Source organism: Schistocerca gregaria, chromosome 1 (assembly GCF_023897955.1).
Source record: "Schistocerca gregaria isolate iqSchGreg1 chromosome 1, iqSchGreg1.2, whole genome shotgun sequence".
Lineage (NCBI taxonomy): Eukaryota > Metazoa > Arthropoda > Insecta > Orthoptera > Acrididae > Schistocerca > Schistocerca gregaria.
Window position 1 is genome coordinate 243,144,182 of NC_064920.1, and position 11,811 is coordinate 243,155,992.

Consider the following 11,811-nt stretch of genomic DNA (forward strand, 5'->3'; position numbering starts at 1 on the left):
CTGGCCAGCCCCTCTATCTCTTTGTTAGTATTTGAACCAGATTTCCTGGAGGACAATGCAGAAAGCGGGGAAGGAGATATAATAGCTGAGCCAGCTGGTGGAAGAAAACTATTAAAGTTCCACTGGAGGAACACACTATCAGTACCCTTACGGGGCACAAATGGTTAAGGAGGCAGGTCATGCTCTAGGTTTTTTACCAGCTGCCACCAGACACAATGATATGACATCAATGCACATTCAATTCTAAAGCAGACTTTTTAGGGAGATCTGGTACCACAGGGATCAGCAGGCACTTCATCTCAGCTACAGAGTCAGAACATGTGAGGTCTGGTGGCACAGAGACCACCAGAACCTCATTCATCTTGGAGGTCTTCTTTTTGTCTCTTTTTTCCTTGGATGATTTCATTGTTTGCGAAGGTTTGCCTGCCCTAGTTTCAGGGACAGAGGAGGAATGTAAAGCTCTACAACTAGCGATCTGTCGCTCTTTCAACAACTGGCTCGTTTCTGGTTGCAGGTCAGCAGAATCATGGGAAGAAGCATCCCAAGGGCCCCTTCCGAGTTAGGAATGGCAGAAGAGGGTATTGTTTCTCTGCCTGGGGGTTGGGGATCTATGTGCTCAATGGATGAGGAGTCAACACTTCCAAAGTGAGTGTGGGAGGAGCTGAAGAAGTAGGGCCTCTGGCCATCAAGGGGAACAGTTATAGTTGAGCAATCATGAGAGTCTGATAAAGAATGCACAGTGGGTGATGGTACTGTCACTAGAAAAGGTGACGACATAGCCATAGCAAATATCATTGTCATACATCCAGAATGCGAATGTACATATTTCTTCATAGTTTCCTGATAAGTGAATTGGTCAAGGGTATGGAATTGTAGCACAGAAAGGGAAACGGCAGAGCTGGGGTTCTATGCTGGCCAAGCACATACTCACAAAAGAGATGTGATCCCCCTGGGGGCTCTGTTGGCGGATCTGCAATGGAAGTGAGTTATGTTGCAGCATCTGACATGGCTGCTGAAACAATGTGGCTTTGCATGTTCTCATAGGAACTCGGTGTCATCGTGGAAAAACCGACATTTCTTTGTGGACAACCACAGTGCAATACAATTGTTAAAAAATAAAGAACATCACAACAAAAGGACTAAACATATGGATATGAAGTTTCATTAAATTGATGTAAAGATAAATTATAGCTCTATTCTTCTATCCTGTGTCATGACAGAAGATCAGTTGGCAGGTGTTAACAAAAGCACTTACCAAAGAAAAACACCAAACTAATTATAGATAACTATCAGTTGTGTATTTAAATCCAGCAAACAAAAGTGGGAGTGTTAAAGAGTATGAGCTGCAGTGTCTGTGTGTCAATGGACAAAATCTTATTAGTGTGTCTGAGGTTTTTATACCTTTGCTTCTTCTGACTGAAACTTGACCACATCTGATTAGGTGATTGCCTTTGTTAAACAATTCTCAAACACTCTGAAAATGTTCCCAAACGTTCACATTAGATAACACTAGACGAAGACAGATGAAGTACTGGTACACAAATTTCATCTCAGGGGAAGGGGGTGTGGTTGTGCAGACAAATTCCATCCCAGGGGAAGTGAGCTTGGGAATGTAGGGGTGGGGGGTGATGATCAGAGTTAGATTAACATGCCTACCCTATGAAGAAACAGGATAGCATTCATGTTGTTTGCAGAACATTGTTCATGCATCACTGATGTGAGTTGAATAAAACATTAATTCTTTCATACCTGATATGTTTTAACACAGTTTGGTGCTATAAGTAAAGAGTAATATGCTGTGTCTCCACCCAAAGGTGGTGATAACTAAGACATACTCTAGAAACTGGAACAGTGTTAAAACACTGGCAAGACGAAAGATAATGACCACCTGCTTAGTAGCATGTTGCTCCAGCTTTGGAACGCAGTACAGGAGTGATTTTGTGTGGCATAGATTCAACAATTTCTTGGTGGGTTTCTGGAGATATGTAGCACCAGATGTCTACACATACAAACTTAATTATTTACTTAGATAATAATAATAATAATTCCATTAAAATACAACCATTCATTTGTGGGTACAAAGCTGGTGCCCAATAGTGTACCAGATGTGTTCCACCAAGTTCAGATGAGATGAATTTGGTGGCCAAGACATCGACATGAGTTCACTAGCATGCCCATCAGACCCATGTAGAATGATTCTGGCCTTGTGACATACATAGTTATCCTGATGGAAGGTGCCATCACAGTCAAGGATGGCTTCAGAAGTTTTAACGGATGCAAATAGTCCTTAGTATTGTTCACCTTATCCATAGCTGTCATGTTGCTTTGATTACTACCCAGATGAATGTCCATCTGAGCACACTACTGCTCCCACTGGACTGTATCCTTGTTGAGATGCATGTTTGAAGAAAGCTGTTCACCTGGGTCATAGCATATCTGGACATGGTCATCAACCAGGTGTAGAAAGAAACATGAGTAATCTTATCAGGTGACACATTCCCAGTGGTTCATGGTCCAATCTGAATATTCCTATGCCCACTGCAACTGTAATTGATGACGTCAATGGGTGATCATGGGAACATGTAGTGGTTGTCTACTGTGGAGCCTCATGTTTAACCGGGTACACTGAAGTGCGCTCTGAAACACTTGCGCTCTAGCATTGTACTCCGTCGTCAGGTCTGGTGCAGAATGTTGCACTGTACTCTGTCATCAGACATGACATAGAATGTTGCTTACTTTTCTTTACTTTCTGTGATGAGGCATAGATGTTCTACACCTTGTCACCTATTTGTGGTTTCACCATCCTTCAACCACTTTCTGTAGATGCTCACAACAGAAGCACACGAATAGTCGACAAGTTTTACTATTTTGTTCATTCCCAGGTGCTGGCCCATAACTATCTGCACTCTGTTGAAGTTGCTTCTGTCAATGGATTTACTCAGTTGTAGCTTGTATTGGGGCTAGAATGATTCCCTGGTCATATCTGCTATGCTTATTACATTTCTTAATGCATCATGTGCCAGTAATGCCATCAGGCTGCATTCTAATTTGCGGTAGGCAGCAGCTGTAATGTTTCGGCTCATCAGTGTAATTAGCATGGTTTCAGGTACAAATTTTAGTTTAGGAAATCAAACAACAATGATTTTGTAGCTACCAAGAGTTTCTCATTTCTCAATATATCATAGAAATGAAAGCCTCTGAATCTAACCCATACATTATATTATTATTACACTTATGACAAGATATTGCAAGCAACAGTGCCTGATTATACTTGGAAGTTTAGTCCTCTATTCACAGTGAATAGTATATATGTAATATGGTACCGTAAAACTTTTGCAATACCATACAATGCTTGAAGGAAATAAATTATTTCATTTGAACCATAACAATCAATTGATGTGAATATGAAAAAACTGAATTTAGTACAACTAAGGCCTCTGTGAATGAGTAGTCCATTGTTCAGTTTCCAGTAATCAAAAACAATTTTTATGCTGTGAGGGATTCTGGAATGGGGTCCATATAGCCACATGAAACCAAATGAGATGCTGCTTGAGAACATATACTGAGGTGACAAAAGCCATGGGATATCTCCTTAATATTGTGTCGCACCTTCTTTTGCCTGGTATAGTGCAGCAGTTTAACGTGGCATGGATTCAAAAAGTCTCTGGAAGTACCCTGCAGAAATATTGAATCATGCTGCCTCCATAGCTGTTCATAATTGTGGAAGTGTTGCAGATGCAAGATTTTCTCCACAAACTGACCTCCTGATTATGTGCCATAAATGTTTGGTGGGATTCATGTCAGGTGATCTGCATGGCTAAAGCATTCACACAAATTGTTCAGAATTTTTTCCAAACCAATAGTGAACAATTGTGATGTCTTGACATGACACATTGTCATACACAAGAATTCAATCCTTTTTTGGGAACATGAAGTCCATGACTGGCTGCAAATGGTCTCCAAGTAGCCAAATATAACAATTTCCAGTCCATTACATGAAACACTGAAACTAAACTCTGTCTGAACAGGTCTTGGAAAGCCCAACGGTACGGACCAGCCACCGTGTCGTCCTCAGCACACAGGCATCACTGGGTGTGGATATGGAGGGGCATGTGGTCAGCACACTGCTCTCCCGCTTGTATGTCAGTTTACGAGACCAGAGCAGCTACTTTTCAATCAAGTAGCTCCTCAGTTTGCCTCACAAGGGCTGAGTGCACCCCACTTGCCAACAGCGCTCGGCAGACAGGATGGTCACCCATTCAAATTCTAGCCCAATCCAACAGTGCTTAACTTCAGTGATCTGATGGGAACCGGTGTTACCACTGCAGGAAGGCTGTTGGCACATGTGACCACAGCTCACACCTTTATGAAGCCACTACCAGCATGCTCAGTGCCTTGTTGACAACTTGTGTCCATGGCTTCATGGGGTCTGCCCTGCACTCAAACACTAATAACCACCAGCTATTCAGCTATTATCAACTGAAATTGGGACTAATATGGCCAAGCCATAGTTTACCAGTCATCTTAATTCCAACCAATACGTTCATGAGCCCAGGAGAGGTGCTGCAGGTGATTTTGAGGTTTTAGCAAAAGCACTTGCATCATTCATCTGATGCCATTGCCAATTAATGCCAGATTTTGCCACATTGTCAGAATGGATATATTTGTCATATAACCCACTTTGATTTCTGTGATTATTTCAGGCTGTGTTACTTGTCTGTTAGCACTGATAATTCTATGCAAGTGCAGCTGCTCTCGGTCATTGAATGAAGGCCACCAGCCACTGCATTGTCTGAAGTAAGGAGTAATGCCTGAAATGTTGTATTTTCAGCACACTCTAGATACTGTGATTATCAGAATACTGAAGTACCTAATAATTTTCAAAATGGAATGTCCCATGCATCTAGCTCCAACTGCCATTACATGTTCAGAATCTATGAATTCCATCGTGCAATCATAATCACATCGGAAACCATTTTACTTGAATCACCTGAGTGCAAATGACAGTTCTGCCAATAGACTGTTCTTTTATATCTTGTATAAGCAATATTACAATCATCTGTATATGTGCATATTGCTATCTGATGACTTTTGTAGTCTGTGAGTAAATAATGAAACATAAATGACAGCTGCCACTGTGAAGTTTTGATATGGGCTTCCACCAGGTTAGGAACCTAATAGTATTTGTTTAATTTTATTAAATGCAATACTTTTTGTGTATATTTGTGATGCTGTAGGGGAAAGTATGGACCTTGGAGTATTTAAACGATAATCCACATAACAAACTGTAATGGTGTACTGTACAGGACTTAATAAATTTATTCTTCATATCATAGAAACTAAGTAGCAATAAAAAAGAAGCAGTAATATAGATATAGTTTCCAGTAAAGAGGTGCATTTCCAGCATAAAGTGTGTGTTTTTTTCCTTCCATAAACTAGTTATAAGTATACATATAACGTTTAGGAAAAAAGATAAGTAAATAATAGGATAATTTATAGGAAAAACCTCACGCAACCTCATTGTAATAAGAGAAAAAGCATGCTGTGCTGATCCAACTATAATACAACATTTCTTACTAACTACTTAATAATGGTAATTTGGCATTTAATTCTGGGTACCTGTATCTTGTGATCGGCCTAAACTGGTCAAATTCAACACAATTTATTATTCTACATACTATGACTGTCTTACTCTCTTCTTTATTAGAAACTGACCTCTCCTTGTAGCTCCACCCACAAGTTGACTCATATGATTCAATTGGAGCTGAATTAGTCGAGTTTTAAAACTTTTCAGGAGAAGGTAAAACTTCATAAATGTAACAAAACAAAATAAACATAGCTTATTAATGCTTTTATGTATAAAATAATTTCCTTGAACATAAACTTTCATAGAGAAAATACAATTTAACATTTATTTTTGTTTTTAAAAAATGGATTTAGTGCTTTTCAGCTCCATAATCACTAGTAAATTCATGACCTGTGTTAATTAGTAAATTTGATAAGGTATGCCGATACCTATGTTTATGAAATACACATTAATGGAGAAGAGTAATGCTAATTATAAAATGTATTGTCAGTGTGACTGAAAGTAATTTTAACTCATGAAGAAATAAACAAACAAACACACGACTCATTAGGGATGCTTTTGGCACAGATTCATTTAGACTACCTGTGGTTTTATACAGATTCATTTACACTATCTACCTGTTTTTGGTCAATTCATTATATTCTCATGAAACTGCATAGTATCCTGTTGATCATATTTTACTATATTTACTACATCCTGTATTTTTTAAAAGTTTATAGGAACTTTTTCCTTGTACTGTATACCTTTTCAGATGGCACAGTAATATTTAGCAGTGTCCTTGACTTTCCGAGTAAAACATCTTTGTTTAATAGGAGATATGATGTCAGCAGATGTTTTAACCAGTCTAGTCTTGTTGTGGTATTTGAATTAGTTGAATTTTAAGGGGGAGAATGCCTGCTGCTTATCCCTTGGGAATACTTCACTTTCCCTGGATATAACAGTCTTCTTAAAGTAAGAGGGTCACCATTTACAAAAATTAGTGGTTTCATCATATTCTGCAACATGAACTCACACATTTTTTTCTGCTGTTTGCTATTAATTCAACATATGCTTTTGGACTATAACCTCTATAACATTTTTTTGTGTATGATTGATTAAAATCTGCCAGTTGTGGTCAGTCCCATATACTTTTTCACCATAATGTGATCTCAGTTTTGGCCATTATGTCCATCTGAGAACAAGCAGAGATCTTTGATAATGTCTGAAAATACACACATCATTAGCACCTTCTCATCCATCACACTTATGATAAAGATGAGCCATAGTGCTATCATCTTTTAAACTGTGAATATTGAACACATTTATCCATAGTTACTACATGTAAAACATTTCTTGCACATGAATTTCTGCTAAGTTCAATTTCTGCATATAGGCAAAGAATGGCACCAATTTCTTCATTTTGAAGACACTGGGACTTGAATTCCTACAGGAACTTGTGAAGCTTTTGGACTTCAAAGATGAGCCTGCAAACCTGTCTTAGCTACAAGTTTTTAAGCTCCACACAAACAGGGACTTTTTAACTTTGCCTTAAGCTCTTCACAAAGAGAACAAACATCTATACCTGTCATCTGCTGAATTTATAATCATAATATTCCCAAAAGCACTGCCCTGCAGAAGTTGTATTTCACAGCTATGTCTGGATAAATAATTTTCACAAACAGCCAAGAACCCAAGTACTAAATTTCCTATCGATCGTAACACGAGAGCTGCAGATGAAAAGATTGTATATGGTCACCTATTGTTTTCAGGAATTTTGTATCTTTTTTTGGTCTTTTCACTTTCATCTTGTGATAGTTTCCCATTTATTAACATTTGAATTATGGAGAAAACTCATCATATCTACAGAATGGAAATTATGAAATGTTTTTGAGACACCTACACTCTATGTGGCACACACATTGCAAAACATTTTCAAACAGGAACAATGCTTATTTTGTTCATCATCATCTAATTTCCAGGATCTTTGCTTCTTGACATCACATGCTTCAATAAGGGCCTTGAGGGACAGATCTTCAGTATCTTTGTTTAGAAGGTTTGCCAGGATATCAATTCCATCAATGTCATTGATGGTCTTGAAAGAGCCTTTCTGCCACCTACAATCAAAACAATTGTTTAAAAATTTGATATATTTCATCAAGTGTTCTAAACATACATTGGAAAAGAATACAGGATATACCAGCATAGCTAATTCTGCACCAGAAAATGGTATGGTGGAAATAAAGCTTATTATCATCAATGCTGCTGTAGAAAAGTTTCTACTGACCTGCAATATTCTCCTGTTTTCTTTTCTGTGACATGTTTTCCACTGTCGCTGGTATAAGGTATGATACCTTTAATAATGGCTTGCTTTATTACATTTTTTTATGAGCAGAATCATTTATGTTTCTTTTGGGCAACATTGTGGAACATTGACTTTAGCATGACAAACAAATAACAACTGAATCACTATGTTTACATGCGACACATCTTCCTGAATATGAAAACAGAATACCAGAAATGATTTTTCACTGTCATGTTTACATGTTATGGCCTGAAGTGGATTAGTAAGCCTAGTCAAAAATGTAGACACATTCGGGGGCAGTTTAATTCTACTTTTCTTTCACTGCAGAAAAAGTCACTCCATCCATGTTAGCCAAACATTTTTAAAAACAAGATGTAACCTGACAATTTAAGCACATCTCAAAAAAGCCTTTGTGTTTACACATGAGTGAAAACTTATTGTGGAAGTGGAAAACCAGCTGCTAGAACCAGATTTCCAGAATCTATTCTGAAGTGTTTTACGACCAACCAGAAGTGGTATTGAGAAATTCTTTTACAAAATTCAGTTTTGGGAGCCTCATGTGAACATAGTGGATGATAGAATATGAAACCATGCGGAAATGATTCCTTGGAATCAGCACCTAACAGCATTGACAACATACACAATGGTATGGAGCTGAAAGGTAATAAGTCTGTGACTTAAAACTTTTCTGATCTGCACACGTTTTGTGCAGCATGAGTTTAACATAAAAGCAGAAGGCTGACTTAATGGTTTTCAGTGCCATTCAATACTTCTTCTCCAAGTAGTTCATGATGTTCAACAAAGAAAAGCAACTTTGGACTTAATGCCCTTCAGCTTTGATCAGTTCATATATTGCCATATCTCCTTGTTCCGGCGTAACAACAAGTGACGATACGAAGATGAAGACTGCAAGAACAGAGAAGGCTGTGTGACAATGTCAGCCAATGGTTTGCTAACTAGGACCACACCATAACAGGAGTGGCCTCTAGCCGAAGAGATACAAGCGCTACTCCTGCCAGCTTCAGCCAGACAGTAGAAGACGGACACTAGTAAACCTGTGAAAAGTGATCCATAACCATTACTTGCATGGACATTGTACATACTGAAGGACATTGATTAATTGCATGTCGCCCATCACTTGTGACACCATTGTAAACCAAAGTTAAGTATCGTCAATCTCCTTCATTGTAATGAAAGCCATTAATGTGATTTGCTTGAATTGTTGTGTAGCTATCCGCGAAAGCAGCGGCATCCTTTAGTCCCCTATAAGAGATGAGTGGTCAGGGCCCCACACTCCTCCTCTTGCTCTTTATGTCCACTTCTTCCTCCATCTGTCTCTCTGTGCAGGAGATGTGGAGCGTTTATTTATTCCAATCTGCATTTGTTAATGAAATAATATAAACTGTCTTTGTACTGAGATATCAAAAAAATGTCATGTAATTGAGATGGAAATGTAGAAAATATGAACTATTCACAGAGAGAGTTATGTAGATTGAAGAGCACATTTGTAGGTAAATATCGACTTAAGGTAAGTAGTATGCAATATGTAAATCTGATTGGAATGTTTATTTAACTTGACATGTTTCTACACAATCTTTTTGTAACACCTCCAGGTGCTACGATGTATAAATTCTGGAATATTGAGATGGCAGCCTCAATCGCATTGGCCAGCATCTTCACAACACACAGCCATGTTCCATTGCAACTTTTCAGTGTATCACGGTTTCGAAATAAAGTATTTGGCGCTCTCGCTTTCAGCAAAAGGTGATACAGTGGAAGACCGCCAGGACCAAGTGAGATCACGAACATAATTGGGAATGGAATGGCCTCGTCAGCATCTATCACAGTAACAACAGTCTTGTACTCAGTAACTGCACCTGGTAACTGCTAGCAGCCTTCTGGAGAACAATTGTGCAGTGTCGTTCCTCAGATGAACTACAGTGGTCTCATTGACATGATATGAAGCTAGAGAGCTGGAGTGGGTGTGGTACCACTTCTAGATGTGACCTCCACTTCCAAATAAAAGGTATGTATTTGTGCAGGTCGCAGTGTTGCTGGAGCTACTTCGATGGTCAATGGTTTGTATGTTATCGTATGTGCCTGGCTATACAGTGATGTGTACAACATGCACAACTGCGTGGAATGAATGATATTTTTATTGATACAGGATTGCCATGTCGGAACAAATAAGCAATAGTTAATCCAGTTCTTATTACCTTGGACATAACTATATTGTTGTGGTGGCTGAATTCAGGGACCTGAATATAGGCAGATGCCGTGTGCAGGGTCCTGCTACCTCATGCCACAGAACACCAGGAAGTGAATTTGTGAATGTCTCAGTGTTGCTGGTGCTATTTTGTTCAACATCATTTTGCTTTTGTTAGTCAGCAGCACTTTATAGCTGAAAGCTTTCTGAAGTGTTCCCAGCTGTTCCTTACACTTTATCAACTACAGTATATGTATCTGTGGCCCATGTAATAGTATACCATCTGTCTGTCCATCTCCTCCACCATCATCTCTCTGTATATTTCTCTCTGCACCGTTTCTCTGCCTGCTCTCTGTGTCCATTTCCCCTGTATCTGTTCATCTCATCCTCACCCCTATTTTTCCATCTCCTGCCCCTCTATGTCTGTCCATCTTCTCCTCCCTCCTCTCTGTCTATCCACCCTCCCCCCCCCCCCCCCCCCTCTCTCTCTCTCTCTCTCTCTCTCTCTCTCTCTCTCTCTCTCTCTCTCTCTCTCTCTCTCTCTCTTCCAACTGTAATATATATTTAACCCAAGACCTTCCAGGTGCAAGGATTCTGGCGCGAGCCAACCTAGAGCAAGCAACATATAGATGTCCATGGCTGAAACACAGAGATAGCAAACACTCTAGACTGCCCATTTGTCTTACTTACAATCAAAAATCAAAGTCACAGAGGAAATTGCATTCTCTGGAAGGCAAACAGTAGGTCAATTGGAATAAGCAGTATCTGTGGTATGTACCCTATTCTGTCCCTTTCCTATTATTATTATGGCATTCTCAATCAGAATGACCTATGCCTTCTTAAGAAACATAGCCATGTTCTGTTGCAAGATTTCCGTAGTGTTTGTAATCAGTGCTACCACTTCGAGGAATGACTATGAGGCAGCTAAATGGCAGGATCAAGTAATTTCAGGAACTCTGTTGGGAACTGCATGGTCTCATCAGCATCTACCACAGTGTGAACAGACTAGTACTCAGTAACTGCACTTGATAACATGGGTGGTACTTTGTGATTTATTTCATTAACAGCACCAATTATAGGCACAAGACTGGCCTTCTCTGGCAACCAATGCATAGTGTGGAAGTTATTCAAAATATCGATCATTTTTGTAGACACTGTGGCAGTTTTTGTATGCCCATGTCATACCAGCTTGCTGCCATGCTATTCAGAAAGTTATGAACCTCTTCTTTCAGCTCACTGTCGGAGATGAATCGCTAGGGAACAGGTGACAGTCACTGGGTGCCAAGTCAGGACTATAGGGTGGGTGGGTGATTATGTTCCACTGAAACTGCTGCAGGAGAGCAACAGTTTGCCGAGTGATGTGTGGGCGAGCGTTGTCATGGAGAATATGTACGCCCTTGCCCAATATTCCTCTTCTCTGGTTCTGAATTGCCCGTTTGAGTTTTTCAGAGTCTCACAGTACCTCTCAGTATTAATTATGGCCCCAGTGGGCATTAAGTCGACCAACAATACCCCTTTCCGATCCCAAAAAGCGATTCTCATGACTTTACTGGCTGTCTGTGTTTGTTCGAATTTCTGTGGCTTTGGCAAAGAAGGATGCTGCCACTGGCGTGATTGTTGCTTGGTCTCAGGTGTAAAGCTGTATGCCCATGTTTTGTCACCTGTGACAATTGAGTCCAGAAATTTGTCCTGTTTGGCTGCAAGGCAGTGAAGAAATCTGTGGGAAGCCTCAACTTG

General features: G+C 39.6%; 1 pseudogene; it reads right to left on the reverse strand.

Moving 5' to 3' along the window:
* Nucleotides 1-4,223: 4,223 nt before the first annotated feature.
* Nucleotides 4,224-4,341, reverse strand: LOC126288512 (5S ribosomal RNA; annotated as a pseudogene).
* Nucleotides 4,342-11,811: the final 7,470 nt, after the last annotated feature.